The 22,024-nt window shown below is 41.1% G+C and overlaps 1 pseudogene across 1 annotated transcript; it reads left to right on the forward strand.

Moving 5' to 3' along the window:
* Window positions 1-10,587: 10,587 nt before the first annotated feature.
* Window positions 10,588-12,006, forward strand: LOC110320696 (annotated as a pseudogene). Its single transcript, XR_002380471.1, has 2 exons — window positions 10,588-11,420; window positions 11,614-12,006. The product of XR_002380471.1 is annotated as a developmentally-regulated GTP-binding protein 1-like (transcript).
* The last annotated feature ends 10,018 nt before the right edge of the window (window positions 12,007-22,024 follow it).

A 22,024-nucleotide genomic window follows, 5' to 3' on the forward strand; every position in this document is an offset into this window, starting at 1 on the left:
CAGCTATAATTCAAAATGGGTGTGGAGCTCGTTTCCACTGATTCAAGTTTCAATTGACACATAAAATTCAATTCCCTTATTCAAGAAATTAACTTCTGGATAATGTGTGTGAGGGGGTGAATATCAGGGGATAATGTTTGAGCATGTTTAAATAAGTGTTCTGATCTTTTTTTTTTTTGGCAATGGAGAGAAACAAAGGGATTGCCTCTCCAGCTCCTTAATGACATCTATCTCTCTATTTATCTATCCATCTATCTCATCTCTATCTCTATCATCTAAATCTATATCTCTCTCTCTTCCTAGAACATATTTGGGAAGGCTAGAGGTAAGATGTAGCTATCAGAAGAGTGAATGTTATTCCCCATGGACGGCACTGTAGAAATCTCAAAGTAGCTTGAGTCCCAGACTACTGAGCTATTATATGAGACCTAAGATCCCTAAATACCAATTTCCACAGGAACAATAATAGTCTATATAAACTATTAGTATTTTACATACAATAGGAAAATTGTAATCATTCTTATTCAGTGACTATTTTTGTTGGGTAAAGGAAAAGTGGGAGGAAGGGAAGCAGACAAGGAAGAAGGAAATCAGGAGGAAGGAAAAACAGAAGGAAAGAGGAAAGGAGGAAGGGGAGGAAGGAAGGAAGGGGAGATGAAGAAAGGTTGGGAAAAGTAGGGACGGGAGGAAGGAAAGAAGGAAGAAGAGAAGGAAAGAAGTAAGGGAGGAAGGAGGGAAGGGGGAGAGGAAGAAGTTGGAATATATTTTAATGACTTATGGGTTATATATCAAACCACAGAATTATGGAATCTCAGGATTTTAATGACATCTACCCACAGGGGCAACCCTCAAATCCACTCTCCAAAATTAGCAAAGTTGGGCCACAGGCAAGCTATAAAGAGATGGAAGAAATTAGATACATATGAAATAAAACATGGGGTTTTGATAACTGCCAGAATTGCTTCTCGGCCTTTTGGCTAAGATCAAGTGTTGATCACTGCCAGAGTTATGCCCTTGTTACTGCATTCTCATGCTGTACAGGGCACTGGCTCATGTAAAACACATATTGTGTCTCTATGAAGTGACACAAAGAAACAAACTTGCAGAAGTTATCATGGCGGTCTGGACAGTGGTCCAGAAGGAAGTATTAGTAAAAAGATCAAATTTGCAATATGTTGTCTCAAATCCTAAACCCTGAAGAAGTATTCTTATCCACACATTCTCTGTTCACACATCTTCAGCAACTACTTCCAGAAAACAGGCCAGCTTACATAAGACCCAATGCCAGTGTCTAGAAGGACCCTGTCTCTTCAAGGATGCAGGAATATTGGATGTGACATGGTTGCTACTGCACAGGGAAAAATTGTGATTCATTTTCTGATTATGCTAATTTCTTGAGAGGTTATCAAAAAACATCAAAGATACTGATGCTGTGGCTGCTTTTGGTTGTGGATATCCCAGAGCGGGCTGCCTAAGAGTTGGTATACTTCATCTGTCTGAAGGCCAGAGGCAGTGCCATGTTGGGCATGAGACAGATATTCCAAGAATAGTAAGAAGCATCTCTTTCTTGAAGGGCAGGGTTGTATAAGAGGGTGGAAGTAAGTGTACCCAAGAGCAGCTGTGATCATCCAGAATGACTACAGAATTAGCCCAGAAACTTTTTTAGACACAGCCACACATGTTTCTGCCTTCCTGAAAATAACTTGTAAAATAGATGAAAAAAAAAGTTAAAAAAAAAAAAAAAAAAGGCTGTTAAGTCTGTTGAGGATCCATTTCCTCATCAGCATATAACATACAAGTGACCAAAGTATAAGACACAATGGACATCAGCAGCAAAATGCCAATCAAAATCCACACTCAGGGTCCATGAGATGGACAAGTAGATAAAGGCACCTGCCACCAAGCCTGACGGTCTGAGTTCAATTCCTGGGAAGGGGAGAGAAGCTAACTTCTACAAGCTGTCTTCTGCCCTCTATTTATATGCTGGAGAGATGGTTCAGCCATTAAGAGCACTGGCTGCTCTTGTGGAAGACCAGGGTTTGATTCCCAACACCCACAGGGGAGTGCACAACCATCGGTAACTCTAGTTCCAGAGAATCTGACGCCCTCTCCTGGCCTCTAGGCACACTGCACACATGTGCTGGATATCCTTTTATGCAGGCCAACACTCACACATGTAAAATGAAATTTAAAAATCTTTAAAAATGAAATGAACTATTATTAGTTAAATTTCCTAAAAACTTTTTAAATATTCTGTTCCAAACAAATATCGTTCCTTTGTTATTTGTTTGGATATTTGATTTTCTTTTAGCCCAAACTTTTAGTGCACTTAAATAAGAAGTCTAGAAGAAGATAAGTTAATAAATACTCTATATTTTATTAAAATATGCTTTATTAAATATGACTATGTTTGCTTTTGACTGTTTGTTTGTTTTTAAAGAACAGCAGGAACCAGACAGAATGCTGTACACCTTCAATCCTAGTACTTAGGAGGCAGGGACAAATGGATCTCAAAAAGTTCAAGGCCAGCCTGATCTCTATAAAGAGGGACAGTCAAGGCTACATGGAAGGACACTGTCTAGTAGTAGTAGTAGTAGTAGTAGTAGCAGCAGCAGCAGCAGCAGCAGCAGCAGCAGCAGCAGCAGCAGCAGCAGCAGATCATTGTAACAGGTTCCTAGACCTTAGAAGGCCCCCACGCCTTAGCCCTGCTGACTCAATAATGTAAGTACCATTTAAGCCATAAAACATGGCACACAGACATCCCCACCTGCCAAAAAAACAAGAACACAGACCTAATCCATCAAAGTCCATAGTTCTAGGAAAATCTCTAAATGTACTAACCTTGCTTTTTGGCTTCTATAGTTTCTTCTGGCTAACTGTTCTTGTCAGCTGAAGTATGCTAACCTGAGTTATTGGTTTTGTGCTTAAAAACCTCACTCTAAGGCAGGCTCCGTGCTACACTGGGGTCCTGAAGACCCAGTGTAGCTGCTGGCTGGCTCAAAAGGACTTTCAATTGGCTGAAACACGTGTCTAATCTGTCTTCTCTGGAGGATACCCTATAACCAACACTGGGAATGGAGAAGAAAAAGTCACTTGGATTAAAGAAATGGAATTAAAGAGAATCATTATATCCCATTCCATCCCTGCATCCAAATCCTGGCAAAATTACACAGCTCTTCTGGAGATACATAGACTGGATTTTGCTTTTAAATAAATTTAGCAAGAGGTCTTCCACATCATCTTCCAAAAAAAAAAAAGTCCTAGCTTTAAGGAAAAAAAAACACTAAGAATAGACATATAGTGAATCAAAATTCATTATGATAAAACTGCCTGGTGATGGTTCATTCATTCAGTGCTGATGACCCTATAGCATAAGAAAAGAGAACTCTTAAGACATGCACAGCCCGAGGAATTGACAGAACCAGAGTTCAACCCAAGAAATCTGGCTCCCAGGTTCTACACTCAAAACTTTGTGTGAAGTAATTACCAACTCTTTAAGGCACGTTTATAGCAAACCAATATCTCTATTTCTCTTTAGCAAGCAGTTGTATATTTTCAGTTTATCTTTTAAAGTCAGTTCTCCTCTTTTGAAAGTAGCAAAGCAGAGATGTAGGACATACTGTAATCTTGATCCATCCTTCTCTCTCTCTTGTCTCTGCCCAGCCTTCAGGAAGAAGCAGAATAATCCTCAGTTGGTATAAGAAAAATGGATCTGGAAACTTCCACATCAGAATCGCATCTCCATCTAGCTTCCTGCTCTAGTTTCTTGCCAGCAACCTCCAGTTCAAATTACTTCACCAAGTTTCTGGAAACATCTGACCCAAATATCTAATCATTGTAGCAACCATGTATTTCTGAGCTTGATTGCTGTTGATTCAGATATCCATAAAGCCACGGAATTGGAACATGCCCTGATTGACCTCCCCTTTGCCTCCTCCTTTTATGTAAGCTGTTTCCAATTGTTAAAATGTCACCAAGCATGCTGCTCACTTCCCCCCTTAGGAAAATATCTGTTTGGCATATGCCCACTCATGTGGAGGTCATATTAAAAATATATAGTTGACAGATGACCAACTTCTCTTTACTTGATGACTGAGAGATGTATAAGATTCCAGCCTTTTGAATAAAACTTTTGAGTTAAAATTTTGAGAGCTTTTAACAGCTTTTTATCTATTAAATACTTTTGCCTGATCTTCATGTTACCAAATGTACCGACCGCCCCTATAATTTCTAAGTGCTGAGTCAGGAGGCTGGCCACTTTAATCTTGCATCTCAAATAGCTGTTCAGCATCTATGATCAGGCTGCCTGTGCCCTGGTGGAAACTTTCTCAGTAGTCATATGTTATAGCAAGCCGCGCTAAACCACTGCAGCAAAAGACCTTCCCAGAGATGCATTTCCCAGACCCAACCACCTTCTGGGCCATCTTTTGTCTGTAGGTTCCTATCCTACCTCTTTTCCTCCCATTGCAGCATAATAAATGATTTTCAAGTGTTCATAATAGTTATAGCTAATAAGGAAGGCAAAATAATTCAATGGGCTGGGAGGTGGCTTAGTCAGCAAAGTACTTACTTTATAAGCCTTGAGGTCTTATTTCAGATCCCAGGACCCACATGAAAAGGCGGGAGGCAAAGCCGACGTCTCTGATCCTAAGGCAGGAAGGCAGAGAAATGAGCATACCTAGGGATTGCTGGCCAATCAGCCTGGCAAAATGGGTAAGTCCCTGATTCAGTGAGAAACTTTGTCTCTAAAGAAGTAAATAACATGATAGTGATTTACGAAGACATTCACTATTCACCATTTGGCCTCCACATGAACATAAACACATGCATAGAACATGAATAAACACACACACACACACACACACACACACACCACTACTCATGCTCCTTTTTTTAAAAAGACAAAATAATTTCAGACAGTTGAAGAACAGAGCTTTGAAATAAACAAATGGGGGTTCAGTGGAAATTTGGGGATGTCTCTGAGGTTGTGATCTCAATAAGAACCAAAGTGTAAGGTCAAGGCATGGTAAGCCTACCAAGCATAGAACAGGCTATAAAATGAAGCTGTTGCCCATATTCAGGGTAGAAGAACTGGATGCAAACTATGCATGGTGAGATGACATGGTAGAGTCATGAACAGGTATGGATTAGGTGGGGAGATAATGAGGGTCAAGGAGCACAGAACCTTGAATGCCACTGAAATTTAGAATGCTTTATGTACAATAATAAAGCTTTGAAAATATCCTTTGGTGGCTACTCAGACTGTAGTCCAAGAAGGCAAGATTAAACATAGACAGCCTGACACCATGTTCCATGAACATAAAACAGTTGCCTTTCCTGGCACTCTCCTGGTTCAGCAGAAGTCATGTGACTCGCTCTAGCCACTAAACTATGAAAAGACAAAAATCTTTGCTAAGGTTCCAGGATAAAGATTCGACTGCCAGCGTTTGGTCATCCATTGTTACAATTATTTTCCTTTACTACAATAACTGGCAAGGTTTAGGTGATGACTGTTCCACTCCCCTAGGACCTGCAGTCAACAGATGCACTTCAGCCTATTCTTAACAGAACAGAAATATGCCCCCAAAGAAATAGTTATTGTTGCAGACTATTGAGACTTGAGGGTCCCTACTATAGAACAATTAAAACATCCTGGCAGACAAAATAAGCAATCCTGTGTTAGCTTTATTTTCTGTTGCTGTGATAAACACCCCAAACTAAAAGAACTAAGTGCAAGAAGGGTTTATTTGAATTACAATTCAAAGTCACACTCCATCATCTATGGAAGTCAGGTAGGAATTCAAGACAGGAACCCAGAGGCAGGAACCATGGAGGAAGGCTGCTAAGTGGCTCATTCTCTGGCTTCTTCCCAATTTCTAGATGAATCTAGTGTATGTCAGGTCGACAACCAAAGCTAACTAGGACATACTGCAACAGTCTAGTTGAGACATGGTTTGTACTGGAGCAAGATGCTAGCAGGGGAGTGGAGAAAAAGTGACAGAATGGTGCTAGGTCAGTGGTGCTTATGATTTAAATGCAGTGCCCTTTGGTCACAAAAGAAGAAAATCTTGCCATTTACAACAGAATAGTTGAACCTGTAAGACATTATGCAAAGTGAAATGAGCCAGACGCAGAAAAATGCTTCTGAGACTCTAAAATGGTTCATGTTTTCCCTGATCTCATAGAATTGGAGAGCAGCCTGATATTTACCAGGGGTGGTGTGATGGGGGGTGAGGGAACACTCCAGAAAGGAGTCACACATAGAACAAAACACCTAGTGTCCAGCATAGAGAGTACAGTGTGTGACGTTACAGAGTGTTCTTGAAAATGCTGAGAGAGTGGGTGTTGAATGCTCTCACCACAAACATGATAGCGATGTGGGGGAACATGTCTGCCCAGGAACTGTACTCAAACTCTTAAAAATGTTATGACAAATACACACAATGTCTGTTGTGTTTATGTGTGTGTTTATCCATGTGTGTGCACGCATGCTGCCTGTGAGCACAGACAACATGCCATGACATACATGTGGAGGCCAGACAATATGATAGAGTCGGTTTGCTCCGTCCACCTTTCACGTGGCTTCCAGAGGCCTATCTCAGTTACCAGGTTTGCATGACAAGTACCTTTATCTACTAAGACATCTCACTGGCCCAAATATGTACAACTTTACATGTAAATTAAAAATAAGTCTGAATAACAGAGCTAACTCTGGCAGGTGAAAAAAGAGGGAAGATCCCGAGTCTGGAGTTTAAATAAATGAGGAAATTTACCAAGGCATAAAAGATTATATGCACTCAGACCAAGCATGATGGGAGAACAGCGGGATTCAAAGATTCACAGACAGCTGTCAGATAAGCAGCTGAGTGTTCTATGTGGACCTGAGATCAGAAGTGACAGCTTCACTTTTGACATTTAGGAGGCATCACACTACAAGAGGAATCAAACGCAGAGATGATGAGTTCATCCCAAAGGAGATCAGGGAGACTCCAAGAAATGAACTCCAAAGTTGACCTCATGGAAATGGCACAAAAAAACAGTGGTTTCCAGAAGCTGAGGAGGATGTGTGGGTTGGAGTGTGGGAGAAAGGAAGGACTGTTCACAGGCACAGAACTATACAGGAGGAAAATTAGATTCAAAAGCAATCAATAGGAGGAGAGGCCCTTGGTCCAGTGAAGGCTCGGTGCTGCAGTGTAGGGGAGTGCCAGGACAGGGAAGTGGGAGTGGGTGGGTTGGTGAGCAAGGGGGGGNGGGTGGGAGGGGATAGGGAGTTTTCAGGAGGGGAAACCAGGAAAGGGGATAACATTTGAAATTTAAATAATGAAAATATCTAATGAAAAAAAAAAAAGAAAAGAAAAAAAGAAAAAAAAAGACTTCAGCAAAGAAGATTTGAATATTCCAACAAAAAGGAATGCTAGATACTTGAGGCAGTGGACATACAGTTAATGTTGTCATCTCATCATTACACATTGCATACATTATTGAAACAGTTCATGATTAAAATAACCTATAAATAAGCATAATTATTATGATAGTGTTAAAGATTTTATATTTAAAAAGTCTTTGGGAAAAATACTTTCTTAAAAAAGTATTTATGTACATAGTTATTTGTCTTATCCAAAAGTATGTTTACTGAAATTATTTTTAAACCTACTCTCAGATTTCCCATCAGGAATTCGGGCACAGCAGTACCTTCTGAATTAGCCTGAATAGGGTTTGTTTTAGTGATAGGGAAAAATTAATTAAATTGTCCTTTAATTAAATTAATTAAATTGTCCTTGTTTTCACATTTTCTTTTAATATGAAAATCTTAAGAATGTACACTAAAAAAAAACTGACCAAATTTTTCTTGTAAAAAGAAATTCCTTATACTGTCTGGAACGCCCAAATCTAGGTCTCCTGCCAACTGGCATTATTTCCTAGTCCCAATTCTTCATTTTTGCCTAATTTTGCTTTTTTCCCCAATTCTAGAGGTACCCATGTAGTTCTCCAACATACACAATAATGTAAGTATTAATATATAAAATACAACATATATACCATGGGAACTTTTCTGTTATGGTAGCGATCTGGGGTTCTTACTAAGTCAAAGAGTAGGACTTGCTTCTGACACGAAGGAGAAGGTGGCATCTCCACCTCAGATGAGGAATTCAATTGTCCACTAAAGAACTGGGACTGAGAACAAACAATAAGATGAGGAGATGTTGATTACTAAATATTAACAAATAAGTGAGACTATCTATTAGAAAACTAAATGCCACTAACATTATTCTCAAAGACACATCGGACCCCTACGTAGGCCCTGAGGGAGGTTTGAAGACATTTTTCCCTGGCTGATCTTGCCAACAGCTCTATGCATTCAAAGAGAATGGCCTCAAGCCCTGGGTCTGTTCCCAGGTCTTCCAACAGCTTTCTCTGTACTTTCCAAGTACTTAACCTGTCTGGACTTCAGATTTCCTGTGCATATTACTCAGGACATGATTGAAAACATTTATTGAAAGATTAAGTAGGTACCTCACAGAATCCAAAGAAGTAATCGCAGTGTGGACTGAGGAGTTGGAACCGGTGCACAGCCAGTAGGCAACCAAAGCATCTACTTCTCAGTGTTTCAGTCTCTTTCTCTGAACCCAGCCAAACCTCTCAATGGCTTCTCAGCCCTGCCTTTGTATATTCTCTCTCTTTCCTTTTCTCCATCAAATATTTTAATTGTACATCCCCTATATGTGATGCTAAATCTCATAAAAAGACTTTCATAAAAGTCTAATTTCATAAGAAGCCTTTTCACACTGTACTTAGAGTGTCTCCAAACTCAACATTCCCGTCCACTCCCCAAATCACCTCCATTCATCTAGGGAAATTCGCTTCTGCTTTCACACATTAGACACATGTGATTTATGTATCTATATGAGATCCACAAGAGCAAGAAAGCTTAATACTCATATTTCTTAACTATGTCTAGCTGCTTCATGTTCTCTCAAATTACATAATTCAATTCCTTTTTATGGCTAAGAAAAATATCCACTGTGCATATGTATCCCATTTCTTTATCCATTCCTCTGTTGTTAGAAACCTACATTAATTCTATAACCTACATATTATAACTAGTCCAGAAATAAGCACTGATGGGAAAGTATCTCTGTGATGTTGGCTTAGAGTCTTTTGAGTAAATTTTAGTGCTATATGTTGATCAAATGTTGGGTTAATTAAAGGCTTTTTCTAAAGAAAAGTCCATACTGATTTCCATAGTGGCTTGAGTATTTTACATTCTCATCAGTAGTAGATAAAGATTTTTTTACTCTGCATCATTATCAGTAGCTGTTATATGTTTTGTTAGTGGATGCCATTCTCACGGGGTAAAGTTGAAGCTCAATATAATTTTAATTTTCATTTCTCCAAGGTTTAGTATTTTTTCATGTTTATTGACTCATTTTTTTTCTCCATCCTTGAAAACTGTTCATTCATTTCATTAGCCATGGGTTCTATCTTGTGCAGCAGCCTTTAAATCCAGTGAGTGGTTGGTTACTCCCATATCTTTTATACCACTATTGCACCAACGGGAATATCACACAAGGCCATTCATTTTGTAGCTCATAGGGTTCACATGTGGCAAAGACTACCAATCACTATTCTCCCTTGGTAGCCTGCATACAACCTTCCAGCACTATGAAAATTAGCCTGTAGTTAGAAAGACCAACAACACAAAAAGAGCTAACCACTAACTGTCATTGGGCTTTTTGTTGGATGGCCTATAATGTTTGGGGGGAAGTATTGTACTCCAGTTATATGGCAACTCCCTAAACTCTGTGTGTTATGAGTGTGTGTTATGCATACATTTTAGGAAGTTTCTACAGTTGAAGGTTTTCCTATGACTATTTCAAAGATTGTGTTAATTTTCCCTTCCCATACTCCATTCGCTACCCTGCCTTCCCATTCCCCACATCTCATTCTAAAACACACTCCTCTGAGAATACTTGTCCACTCAAAGAGTGTCAGAGTTTCAAATATACTCTTCCTATAAGGAACACTATTCTTAGGCTCTCCTTTATCATCTCTCTTGTCTCATTTGTTCTCCCTCTGCCTTTGTCTTCCTCTGTCTCTCTCTGCCTCTTTCTGTCTTTCTGTCTCTCTGTGTGTATCTATGTGATTCTGACTGTCTCTGTCTGTCTGCCTCTCTCTCTCTCTCTCTCTCTCTCTCTCTCTCTCTCTCTCTCTCTCTGTGTGTGTGTGTGTGTGTGTGTGTGTGTGTGTGTGATTTTCTTTCTCCCAAGATAATGACTCTAGTTTTGGGATAAACACAATGGAAACCTTTGATGCTTCACTGTCTTTAACTTCTCTAATCTCCAGTCTCCAGCTTCCAGCTGACCTCCACACCCCATAACTGGCTTCTCCCTGGAACTTGCCATAACATTGCTCTCCTTTATTAAGACTACAGTACCTTCACCTCCATTTTTGGTCCCTTTAACTCATTCTGTATCCTACAGCCAGAGTAAATGTCCTACTGGATGAAAATGGATGTGTCTGGCGGCTGGCACGAGAAGGAAGGTCTAGCTAATGTGAAGGCCAGTGCGGCCTCAAGCCTCCGCTACCATGAGCGGGACCTTAGCGAAGATCGCAGAGAACGAAGCCGAGATGGCTCAGAATCAGAAGAACAAAGCTACAGCACATCGCCTTGGACTGCTTAAGGCTCACCTTGCTAAGCTTCGAAGAGAACTCATCACTCCAAAAGGTGGTGGTGGTGGCAGGCCAGGAGAAGGTTTTGATGTGGCCAAGACAGTCGATGCTCAAATTGGGTTTGTGGGTTTCCATCTGTGGGGAAGTCAACTTTGCTAAGTAACTTAGCAGGAGTGTATTCTGAAGTAGCAGCCTACGGATTCCCTACATTGACCACAGTGCCTGGTGTCATCAGATATAAAGGTGCCAAGACCCAGCTCCTGGATCTCCCAGGTATTACTAAAGGTGCCAAAGGTGGGAAAGGTAGAGGTCATCAAGTCATTGAAGTGACCAGAACATGTAATTTGATCTTGATTGTTCTGGATGTCCTAAAACCCTTGGGACGTAAGAAGATAATTGAAAATGAGTTGGAAGGCTTAGGGATTTGCTTGAACAGCAAACCCCCCAACACTGGCTTTAAGAAGAAAGACAGGGGAGGCATTAATCTCACAGCCACTTGCCCTCAGAGTGAACTAGATGCAGAAGCAGTGAAGAGCATTCTGGCTGAATATAAGCTTCATAATGCTGATGTGACTTTGCGTAGTGATGCCACAGCTGACGACCTCATTGACGTGGTCGAAGGAAACAGAGTTTATATTCCCTGTATCTATGTATTAAATAAGGTTGATCAGATCTCCATTGAGGAGTTGGGTATACCCATCTCTGCTCACCACCGCTGGAATTCTAATGACCTTTTGGAGAAGATCTGGGCTAATATCCGCTTATCAGTGAGTGCATATCTAGTGACTTCTTTTGTGATTGGGTTACCTCACTAAGGATGATATCCTCCAGATACATCCATTTGCCCAAGAATTTCATAAATTCATTGTTTTTAATAGCTGAGTAGTACTCCATTGTGTAAATGTACCACATTTTCTGTATCCATTCTTTAATGAGGGACAGATCTGGGACTGTCTGAAACTAGTGAGAATTTACACCAAACCCCAAGGCTGGTTACCAGATTGCAAATCTCCAGTGTTATTGCCTTATTCTAGGACCACGGTGGAAGGTTTCTGCATGAAGATTCACAAAAAAATCTCATCAAAGAATTTAAATACACTTTGGTCTGGGGTCTGTCGGTGGAACATAATCCTCAGAAGGTGGGTAAAGGCCATCCATTGGAAGATGAAGACGTCATTCAGATTGTGAAGAGGTGAAGTCCTCTGCCCATCTGCGGGCTGGCCACAGCAGCATTCCTATGACTAAGTACCTTTCTCAGCCTCTTCTGGCTTTGGCAGCCTCTGGATTGGGATACAGGGATTGATCTGGAGACTTCCCAGCTGAAACACCACCCTTTTTTTCCCCCAGAAATAGGGTCTTAAGTATTTCAGGCTGGCTTTGAACTCTTTGCAGCTGAGGATTGCCTATAATTCCTTGCATCAGCCTCCATCTCCCAAGTGCTGGGCTTACCACTGTGTACCTGTAACACCTCAGCAACATCACCTTCCCTACTTTGGTGTCACTTCTATTGAACTGTATAAAAATATCTGGTGGACCCATTTAAAAAAAATGGATGTCCCTCTCTTGCTTCAAGTCTTAATGGGAAATAATATCACGATATCTTAGTGTATCATTTTTATGAGCTAAATATGCCTCCTCTCTAGACTTGCCTCCTATGGGGGACAATGTTGACAGCATTAGAAGCTACCAAAGCAAATGTAAGATGGGAAACATTAAATAGCACACGGCAATCTTCTATAGGACATGGACAGGGTCACATGTGGGGGACATCAAGTAGCAATCTGCCCAGGGTTGCCAGCACAATCATACTGAAGAAGCAGAGGAGATCAAGGCAACTCTTACGGGGCAGGTGCCTTTAAAAGCAGCCCAGTGGAGAATCTCTGAGTCCCAGAATTCCAGGGACTAGCTGCATTTCTGTCTATTCTGCCTCAAAAGCAGTCTGGCACAAAATGACTATAAGTAAACTAGTTTCAGTTGGTTTTATCATAACTGATTGTTTACATTTTGGGGGTTAGATTCAAGTGGGATGTTGAGCTAACAGGAGCTTTCATGAAGAAATTAACAGCCAAGGGTCCACTGCATGATTTATAGCTATAGTGGCAGACTCTTTTTGATCCTGTTTACTGAACCTTCTGAGTGTCATCGAGTGTCACTTTATACACATGAAATCTTACTCTAAATCCTCTTACAGGGCCTGGTAATGAGTGGAAGGGGAAAGGTTTGAATAACAGAGTTCCGAGTCAACCCGGAAGAATTAAGTGTGTGCATCTAACGTGTACCGTCAGCTCTCCATGATTTTGACCTTCACATACTCAGATCCAACCAACTACAGACCAAAAATTCTTGGAAAAACTGTAGTGTGTACTTGACCCGTGGCAGGTTTTCCCCTTGTCATAATCCCCTAAGCAATCTAGCAGAATGACTATTTCCATACCATTCTATTACAGCAGGTATTTTAAGTAATCCAGAGATCATTTAAAATAAACAGGAGGAAACACTGTTTCAGATTCTGACAGGAGGGTGTGCAATGCAATCCAGTGCAATCCTTCCATAAACCACAACGCTGGAAACAGTGACTACATTACTCATTCACTTTTACATAAAGTACTTCATCAGTCTACATGTTTCTGACCCAAGACCTCTATAACTTCAGAGTTTTAATTATTCTGGTCTAACTTTTCTACCCATGTCACCTCTTGTTGACTCTGTGGCACTTAAATATTTGATAAGTATGTACTCATCTAAGTCATGAGCAAACCCACTGAACTGGTTGCAATCGGTCTGCTTCTCAGAGTCAATTCTCTACATGAACAGCCAGACTTTGTAAAAGCAGACCTAGGGGAGCAACACATCTAGACAATGTAATAGTATTATGTGACACTTGCTGTATTCTCAGAAGTTCTGCTGAGTTAGAGAAGTAAAGACAATTAAAGTAAATATCAGCTCCTTTGGGGTTTTAAAGCAAAGGCTTGGGTTATCTATGTAAAGTAGGCTGGGAGATTATGCTGTGTGTTCTCACTTCAATTCATATCCACCCATGGGCTAAATGGATATGGTGGCCCCTCTGAGTTGTTCTCATGTCTCTGTCATCCCATACAACAGACTCATTTTGGATACATTTGTAAGTACTCACTAGAATTTGACAGTTGATCAGAAGAAAATCCATTGCTTATCCCACTGGTCCAGGGCATTAGAGCAAGACAATAAAAAGGTCAAGTCAGGAATATCCTGTACTTGAAGTCTCTGTGAGCCTCTCTGGGGGTAGACGAAAGCTCCAGGGAAGGAAGCCGGTCTGGATCATTATGACAGAGCCTGCTAAAGAGGAAGACCTTGGACTGGAGAGATGGCTCCGTGAGTAAGAGCACTGACTGCTCTTCCTAAGGTCCTGAGTTCAAATCCCAGCAACCACATGGTGGCTCAAAAACACCCATAATGAGATCTGACACCCTCTTCTGCTGTGTCTGAAGACAGCTACAGTGTACTTATGTATAATAATAAATAAATCTTTAAAAAAAAAAAAGAGGAAGACCTTGAGGTTTGAGAGACCCCAATTGGAGACTTTAGGTCCATCCATACAAATCAGGGGACTTACAGAAAGAATTTTTTTTACTCAAACAATACTAGTAAATACTATGAGAAGGAAACCTTCAATGATCCACAAAAGACTTCGTGACAAAAATGACAAAAATCATCATTTTAAGTTAGTATATTTCAGAAGATACCAGTGACAGATGTGTGTGCATGTGTGTACATATAAACATATCCATATGCACATATTTACATGTGTGAGTACATATGTGTACATGTATGGAGCCCAGAAATTGACATCAGATGTCTTCCTCCATCGCTCTTCTTTTCACTTTTTTTTTTTCTTGAAGCAGAATCATTCTGGAACTCATCAGTTCAGCTGTTATGATTTGCCAATGAGCTTTAAAGATCTGTCTCTGTGCCTTTAATGCTAGGGTTACAGAGTTAATGTTAATAACTCTGTTAATATGAGTTATTATAACCGTTATGACAGAGTCTGCTAAAGAGGAAGACCTTGGGCTGGAGAGATGGCTCCGTAAGTAAGAGCACTGACTGCTCTTCCGAAGGTCCTGAGTTCAAATCCCAGCAACCACATGGTGACTCAAAACCACCCATAATGAGATCTGACACCCTCTTCTGGTGTCATAAGAGACTCTGTTAATAACTGCCGTATCCAGATATGCTCGCCATGCTTGTAGAACAGCCAGTAGACCATCATCTCTCCAGCTCTGAAGATCTTCCTATACTTTGTATCCCCTTGCCCCTCGCCAAACAAAGCAAAATAAAGCAACAGTAATAACAAACCAGTGGAGAACGAACAGAGGAGAGGAGAGAGCGGTGGGGCTGGCCCACTATGGTAGACTCCTTATAGACTTCCCAGCCTGAACACACACTGAACTGGGAGGAGGAGTAAACGTGCACATATGAGGAAACGTGATCATATTAAGTTATTTAAACAGAAACACCAAAGCATTTGCCCATGCTACAGGCACAGTAAAGAGCTATTTGACAAGAAGAACAAGGTTGTTGTCTTCTTGCATCTAGCACTCAGTTTGTTCACTAAACTGGCAGTATACATGATCATAGGCACCTGTGTCCTCCACAGAAAACCAACTGAAAGAACTTCCACTGCAAAACTACAAAAGATGGTGGACCCAGTGCTGTTTATGTCATTTTTCTGAGTGTATCCTTTTCAGAGGTTCTCTTGATTTGGTATTATAAACGGTTTGCTCTAATGTTCTAGCCCAATACTAGCATTCTTTTTATTATGGAATTGTCAAGCATTATAAAAGAATAAAAACTCATGTTCTCTAAATTCAGTGATGACATTAATTAGGATGAGCCAATCAGGAAAAGGTGCCTTATAGTATAAATGAAAGTATGATGTCCAATGGCCCACCACAGATATGCAGATCCTCTTAGAGAATTATAATGGGGAGTGGCTAAAAGTTTCTTCATAAATCTAAAGGCATATAAAAGCATACATCTTATACCTGGTATATAAATTAATATTCATTCATTGAAATCCTGACCCCTCAGGTGATGATGGTAAGATCCAGTGTAAGGCCTTTAGACTGTAACTAGTTCATCAGAGTCCTCATGAATGAGATTAGTGCCTTCATTACAAAGACTTAGAAATCTCTCCTTTCTTGCTAACTGTGATATGCATTTGGAATCCAGCTGTGGTTTCTCGTTCTCCACTTCCTCCCTCTCAGGGTGTCCAGATGCCCCTGTACACCTGGCTGAAGGATGAATCAGAGTCCAGAACAGGTGGGATTCTGCAGGATCCTGGTCCAGCTGGGAGCAAGCTGCTGGGGAAGAAGAGAGGGAGAAGGCCTTCGAGAATCTTAGTGTTACGGCGTTTTTAGGCGAAGGCCTTCTTTCACAGTCTTCAACAAAACAGCTCTCTTAGACAATCTTAGCTCATGTGCATAACTTTATTAAGGTGGATTGTACACATACACTTATTCAAGGTGAACCAGGGGTATATATGGACCTTGGAGAGTGGGAAGGAATTTTCAGGGTAAATGAAAATCGTTAGCTAAAGTTCTGTGAATGCATTTGTATGGAGAGGTATCCCAGAAATCCCAGGTACTTGCTGGACAGGTTGTTATAGAGGGGAGTGTGGGGGGGGGGAAGGGGAGGAAGTTGATTTTGTAGGTCAGTCAAGGACTATTATAGAGGGTGTGGGAAGTTGGGCTTCCCAGACAAGGCCAGAGAAGGGGAAGCCCTGATGGTAAAAGGACTCCTGTAATCTGCACCAAGCTCAGATGAGCTATCCGGTCATGGTAGACTGAGACCTAACTTAGCAAGGTTTCCCCACACTCAACTCTGTGAAAGCGTAGCAAAAGGTCTTGTTTTATGTGAGGCAGAAGGAGCCTGCACCATGCTGGCACCCTGCAAATAAACTTCGAGTCCCCAGAGTCTGTCTCTAAGTCATCCATTCTTTGGCATGCAGTTCAAAATGATGAAAAGTAATCCAAGAGCATTCCGCACTCACACGTACCCTATGGGTTGAACAATGAGCCTCCAAATGTTCTAAGTACATAAGATTTCACCACCTCAGCTTAGAAACAAAGGAAGTTAGACTATGTGAGTGCTTTTGTAACCAAATGCAATACGTTCTTTTCTTGGTGAGTGCAAAGCAGAAAGCACAGACAACTGGGGGGAAAAATGAGGACAAAGGAATCCATTGAAGGAATTTTATTCAGGAAACCTATACATGCTTGAGCAGGAAAATGTATTAGAGGCAGGCACATCCCTGGGCAGACTGAAGTCATAGTTTCAGAAGTAAAGTTGGGTGATATAATTTAGGGCATGCTTAGTTCAAGGTCAATGAGAATATGGTTGATAGGTTAATATGGCAAACAGAAATAACAGGGGATATGCTCAGCTTATATCATAAAGATGGCAGACAGTACATCCCTAGGGGTATCCAACTTGTGTCATAGAGTTATAGCTCTATGAAAGAAAGGCATTCTGAAGCTGCATTAACAGAGGGGTTTACCCCCACAAGCTACATGCCTCACTCAGAGACAAATGCTATGTTGCAGCCATTTTGCAGAATAGGGATGTAACCACACAATGATGGTCAGGAGGGCACCACCACAGCAAAAGAAAATGAGAATAAACAGAGCCACACATCAGCCAGGTACTAATGTATCCCTAATCTTCCCAGAGCCTGTGTGTCTTCTAGATTTTTTTCCCATATTCCAGAAACCAGTCTTCCACATGTGAGGCTACATTCTTCAAAGAGAGAAGTCAACGGCCTCATTGCCATAGCTGGAGGTCCTTAAGGTTTTCTTCGTGTATTCTTGATTCCAGTGTGATTAATTGTTTACATGACTGTGGTGTGCCAGTCTCATAGAAAACAGAAGATCTCATGAGGACACATCACTATAGCCCATCACTCTCCACCCAGCACTCAGCAACATGCCAAATTTTTTAAATTAAAGGTTCTTAGGAGATATTCTATAAAGGTTTAGAACAACACCCTAAAGATGTAAGGCAGTTGGAAGTCAGTAAAGACATCATGGCTTGTGCCTTTTAGGTTTGACTACATGTTGTGGCCATTGTTCTGGCAGAATGGGTGAGAAAGGTCCAAACTCTGTCCACCACCACACCCCACAGAAGCATCTGGCCTCCTATGTCCTTTAGAAGACACATGTGCACTGAGACAAACACCCAAGGAGTAATGGAAACCATTCAAACCCCTTAGTTTGCCAAGAGTATTTGTAAATGTGCTGTATCCCGCCCCTCCTCGCTGATGTGTCTAGGTACCTGATCAGGAGTATCAGGGTACACAGGACACAGCACACAGGCTGTAGCTGGAAACGGGTGGAGTAGCTTCTGACCTCCCTGACTTCAGTGGACTCCAGTTTAGTAAGTGTCTGAGAACGGCCAGGACATCTGTCCAATTTCTCTTTCCAGTAAAGTCAGAAGTCTTGACATGAAAACTCAGTAATGTTTCACTGAACTGGAATGAATGGTAGCCTCGGTGGGCCAGGAAAAAGAACAAGTCTGGCTGGGGAGTCACTGGCCTCCAGCTCCGTTACCTCCTGGGCAACAGCTGGGATGGAGAAGAGCACAGACTTAGGGTCAGCCTCAGCCAGACCAGCACAGGCTTCAGACCACGTACGAAGTCTCCTGATGTCCCTCCACAGATACCCTATCACACAACTGGACCCCAGTGTCTTTTAGGGAGTCATGCTTATTTGACCCAGTGGACTTATAATAGCTCCTCTCGTGAGTCATGAAGATGGTTTATAAATGGTATGGAAAAATGCAGTTAACTTACTTTCAGTCATTCTTGGCCTGTGTTACAATAAATTGTTCTATTTTTTTCCCTGAATTTTATTTCAATTAATATGGCTAGCCAAGGATTTCAAACTCGGGACTCTGTGTTCACACACCAAAAGAAATATATTCTATTTTTCCAATGTCTAAATGTACCAAGATTAGTTTTGAAGAACAAAACCCTCCTCCCAGCCTTAAGATATAAATTTTCAATATATAATTTGCATTAAAAACTACATCTGTGGTATAATCAAGCATGTATAGCCCTAAACCACGTGAATCTAACAGAATGGTATTTATGACTATTTTAGAGTAACAAGAAACATGAATTGTAGGTACAAATACCTATTAAAGCTAGCCACTGTGGACCAGGTATGATTGAACAAATTGGCACTCTTGGGGCTTGAGGAGCGAATCAGGAAGATTCCTATAAGTCTAAGATCAGCCTACGCTACCTCTCAAAACACATGAACAAGGAGCTGGAGAGATGGCTCAGTGGGTAAGAGCACTGGCTGCTCCTCCAGAGGATCGGGGCTCAGTTCCCAGCCTCCAGATTGGCTGTTCACAACCATCTGTAACACCGATTCCAGAAGATGTGACCCCCCTCAGGCCCCAGGCCCACATGTGGTACACAAATATAATACAGGCAAAACACCCCCACACCCATAAAAGGTAAATAAATCTTAAAAGGAAAAACTATACCCAGCCAATGGTGACATTATGGTCTTGGTGTTTGGGACACTGTGGGTGGCTCTGACTTGGGGAAGTGTGGGTGGCTCTGATGATTCTGCGTTGGGCAAGCAAGTATTCCCCTTATTTAGTTAGGTTAATTTTTTTCATCATGACAGAATATTTGCAAACTTTATAGGTACAGTATTGGTCAGTCAATGCATCTACACTGTACAAGAGAATTCAGTAAGGGGGGGGTGTGTCTTTGATCACTTGTCATTTCCACATGTTAGAAAATCTCTCAGCCAGGCGTGGTGGCACATGCCTTTAATCCCAGCACTTGGGAGGCAGAGGCAGGCAGATTTCTGAGTTCAAGGCCAGCCTGGTCTACANAGTGAGTTCCAGGACAGCCAGGGCTACNCAGAGAAACCCTGTCTCGAAAAACCAAAAAAAAAAAAAAAAAAAAAATTAAAGAAAATCTCTCATCTTCATTTCTGGTCACTTGAAATTCATCATATACCATAGTGCTAAAGAACCCAAACTGACCCCTCTCTCAACTGTATGTTAACACCTTTATTGATCTTGCCAGTCCAACCGCTGCCCCTCCCACCCTCCCACTGTGTCATTCAACAGTTCCATAGGACCAGCTCTTCCCACATGTGGCACTAACTTAATTCATTTAGGGCATTTTAGTAAAATGGAAAATATAATTACAACACAAATACATAAACTCTGTAGATGGTACTTTCATCGGGTAGGATTCTGCAAATTGAGCAAGACTCACAGCACTTTAGCTACCAGATAAAATCTGTTAAATGGATGGACTGATGCATTATTTAGTAAGTCCACGAAGGTGGCAGTTAGAGGTCTGTTGTGGATAACTGTCTGCAGATCCAAGCATCCTCCCTTTGGAGAGTTCAGCTGTACCTCCTTTACAAAAGATCATCCCATACTTCCTCTTAGAGGGGTGGAGAGAGTTACATGACATTTGAGCATTAGCCTCACTACCACCGATTGTATGCAACTCTTCCTCAATCACGTATGTCTTCATATGGAGCTATAGACTGGGAAAGACTAGGAGAGGGGTCTCCATCTATGCAGCTATGGAAGAGCCCTTGCCCCTGCTGGGTAAAGACTTTCCTGGTGCAGCCTGTTGTGGGAGGAGCAACCACACTCATTTAAGTAACCCCTCACTATGCTCTGTAAGGAAGATCAATAAACTCATTAGTTTCCTAGAGTGGATCTAGGAATCTCGTTTTGGCAAGATTGTGCCTCAGTTTGTCGATGAGCCCTTAGGGGTAGAGGGGTAGACATTGCTACATATCCCCATGGGAAGGAATTTTAGCAACAGGATCTTTGGTCTTTCAGGCTTAAGTCAGGAACCAATCCTGCTTGTGCGCATACCTTGAAATCAAGGTCTGTCTAAATCTTAGTTCCAAAAATTCAACTCCCTTCCTTGCCAAATATTACATGCTTTCTGAGAAAAGCACACTGTCTGCCTTGGATCTGGGCAGGTTTACAATGGGTTAATGACTTCTCCAGCTTTAAGAATCTGGTTTGTAGTATCTCCCTGACTCTGGCTGAGGAATGTTTTTTTTTTTCATGGAAAGTATAATTCCTTGACAAAAGTTACAGAAAGCTTTAGTTTCTTTATATGGCCTGCTCTGAAATTCACCCTCTGTCCCCTATGATCAGCATGTTCAAAATGAGTTATTTATGTCATTCACTTAAGAGATGCATCATATTAAAAAGACAACTTTCAAAGCAGCTATATCCGATTTCTAAGGTATACGTGAATATCTAGGGTCCAACTCAACCCTTTCCATATGTTCTTATGCTCTTCCAGAAAAAACGTTATAACTATTACCATCTTTTAAATTATAAGAAGCCCCTGTGGTGGTAAGACTCATTCTGAAATTGATCCTCCTTCCAGAAGAGGTTTTAGAGTATCCTGCTTTCTGAAAACTAGCTGCTAACAAAAATACATTTCCAGCTGAACATGGTAGTGCATGTCTGTGATCCCAGCACTCAAGAACTAAAGCAAGAGAGTTGCAAGTTAGAAGCTAACCTAAGCTTATACACACCATAAGATCTTGTCTTTAGAATAAACAAATATACATAATTTCTCTGAAAAGATGTACGGGATCCTATATGAAATTACTTTGCTTTTTATAAATGGTGGTCCTAAAATCACTGTAGAACTTCTTGTTGCCATTTCTAATCTTGGATTTTTCTGTAATAATCAATGCTACTTGTCTAAGCACACTTGTGAAGGAAGGCTTCATCATATTACTCTCTTCAGCAGTAACACAGTCAGATCTGAGAAGTTATTTTGTAATAAGTCAATACTCATCTCTATACAAAGGTGTATTGTGATTTAATGGAGCTGGTAAGATGGTTTGGTGGAGGAATGGGCTTGCCACTGATCCTGATGACCTGAGTGTCATCCCCAGGATGACATGGTGGGAAGAGAGGACCTGCTCTTACCACGTTGTCCTCTAACTTCCATGTGCACACTGTGGCTTGCATCCCAACACACACACACACACACACACACACACACACACAAAGTAATTTTGAGATAGTTTGCGATATTTATGCACTATCACTAGGATATATTAAACCTATTTGTAATTTTATTTTAATTTGCTGAGATTCTCAATAAAAGTTAGTGGAGGGACAGATATTTTATACCCACATTTCTCAACATTTTTGACGGGTATAAAGCCCCCTCACAAACATAAAGATTCTCTCTCTCTCTCTCTCTCTCTCTCTCTCTCTCTCTCTCTCTCTCTCTCTCTCTCAAATAAACAGATGTGAATACAGCAGATGCAACCCAGATTATCCCTTGAGTCTTAGG

The sequence above is a fragment of the Mus pahari genome, chromosome 4 (genome assembly GCF_900095145.1).
Source record: "Mus pahari chromosome 4, PAHARI_EIJ_v1.1, whole genome shotgun sequence".
Lineage (NCBI taxonomy): Eukaryota > Metazoa > Chordata > Mammalia > Rodentia > Muridae > Mus > Mus pahari.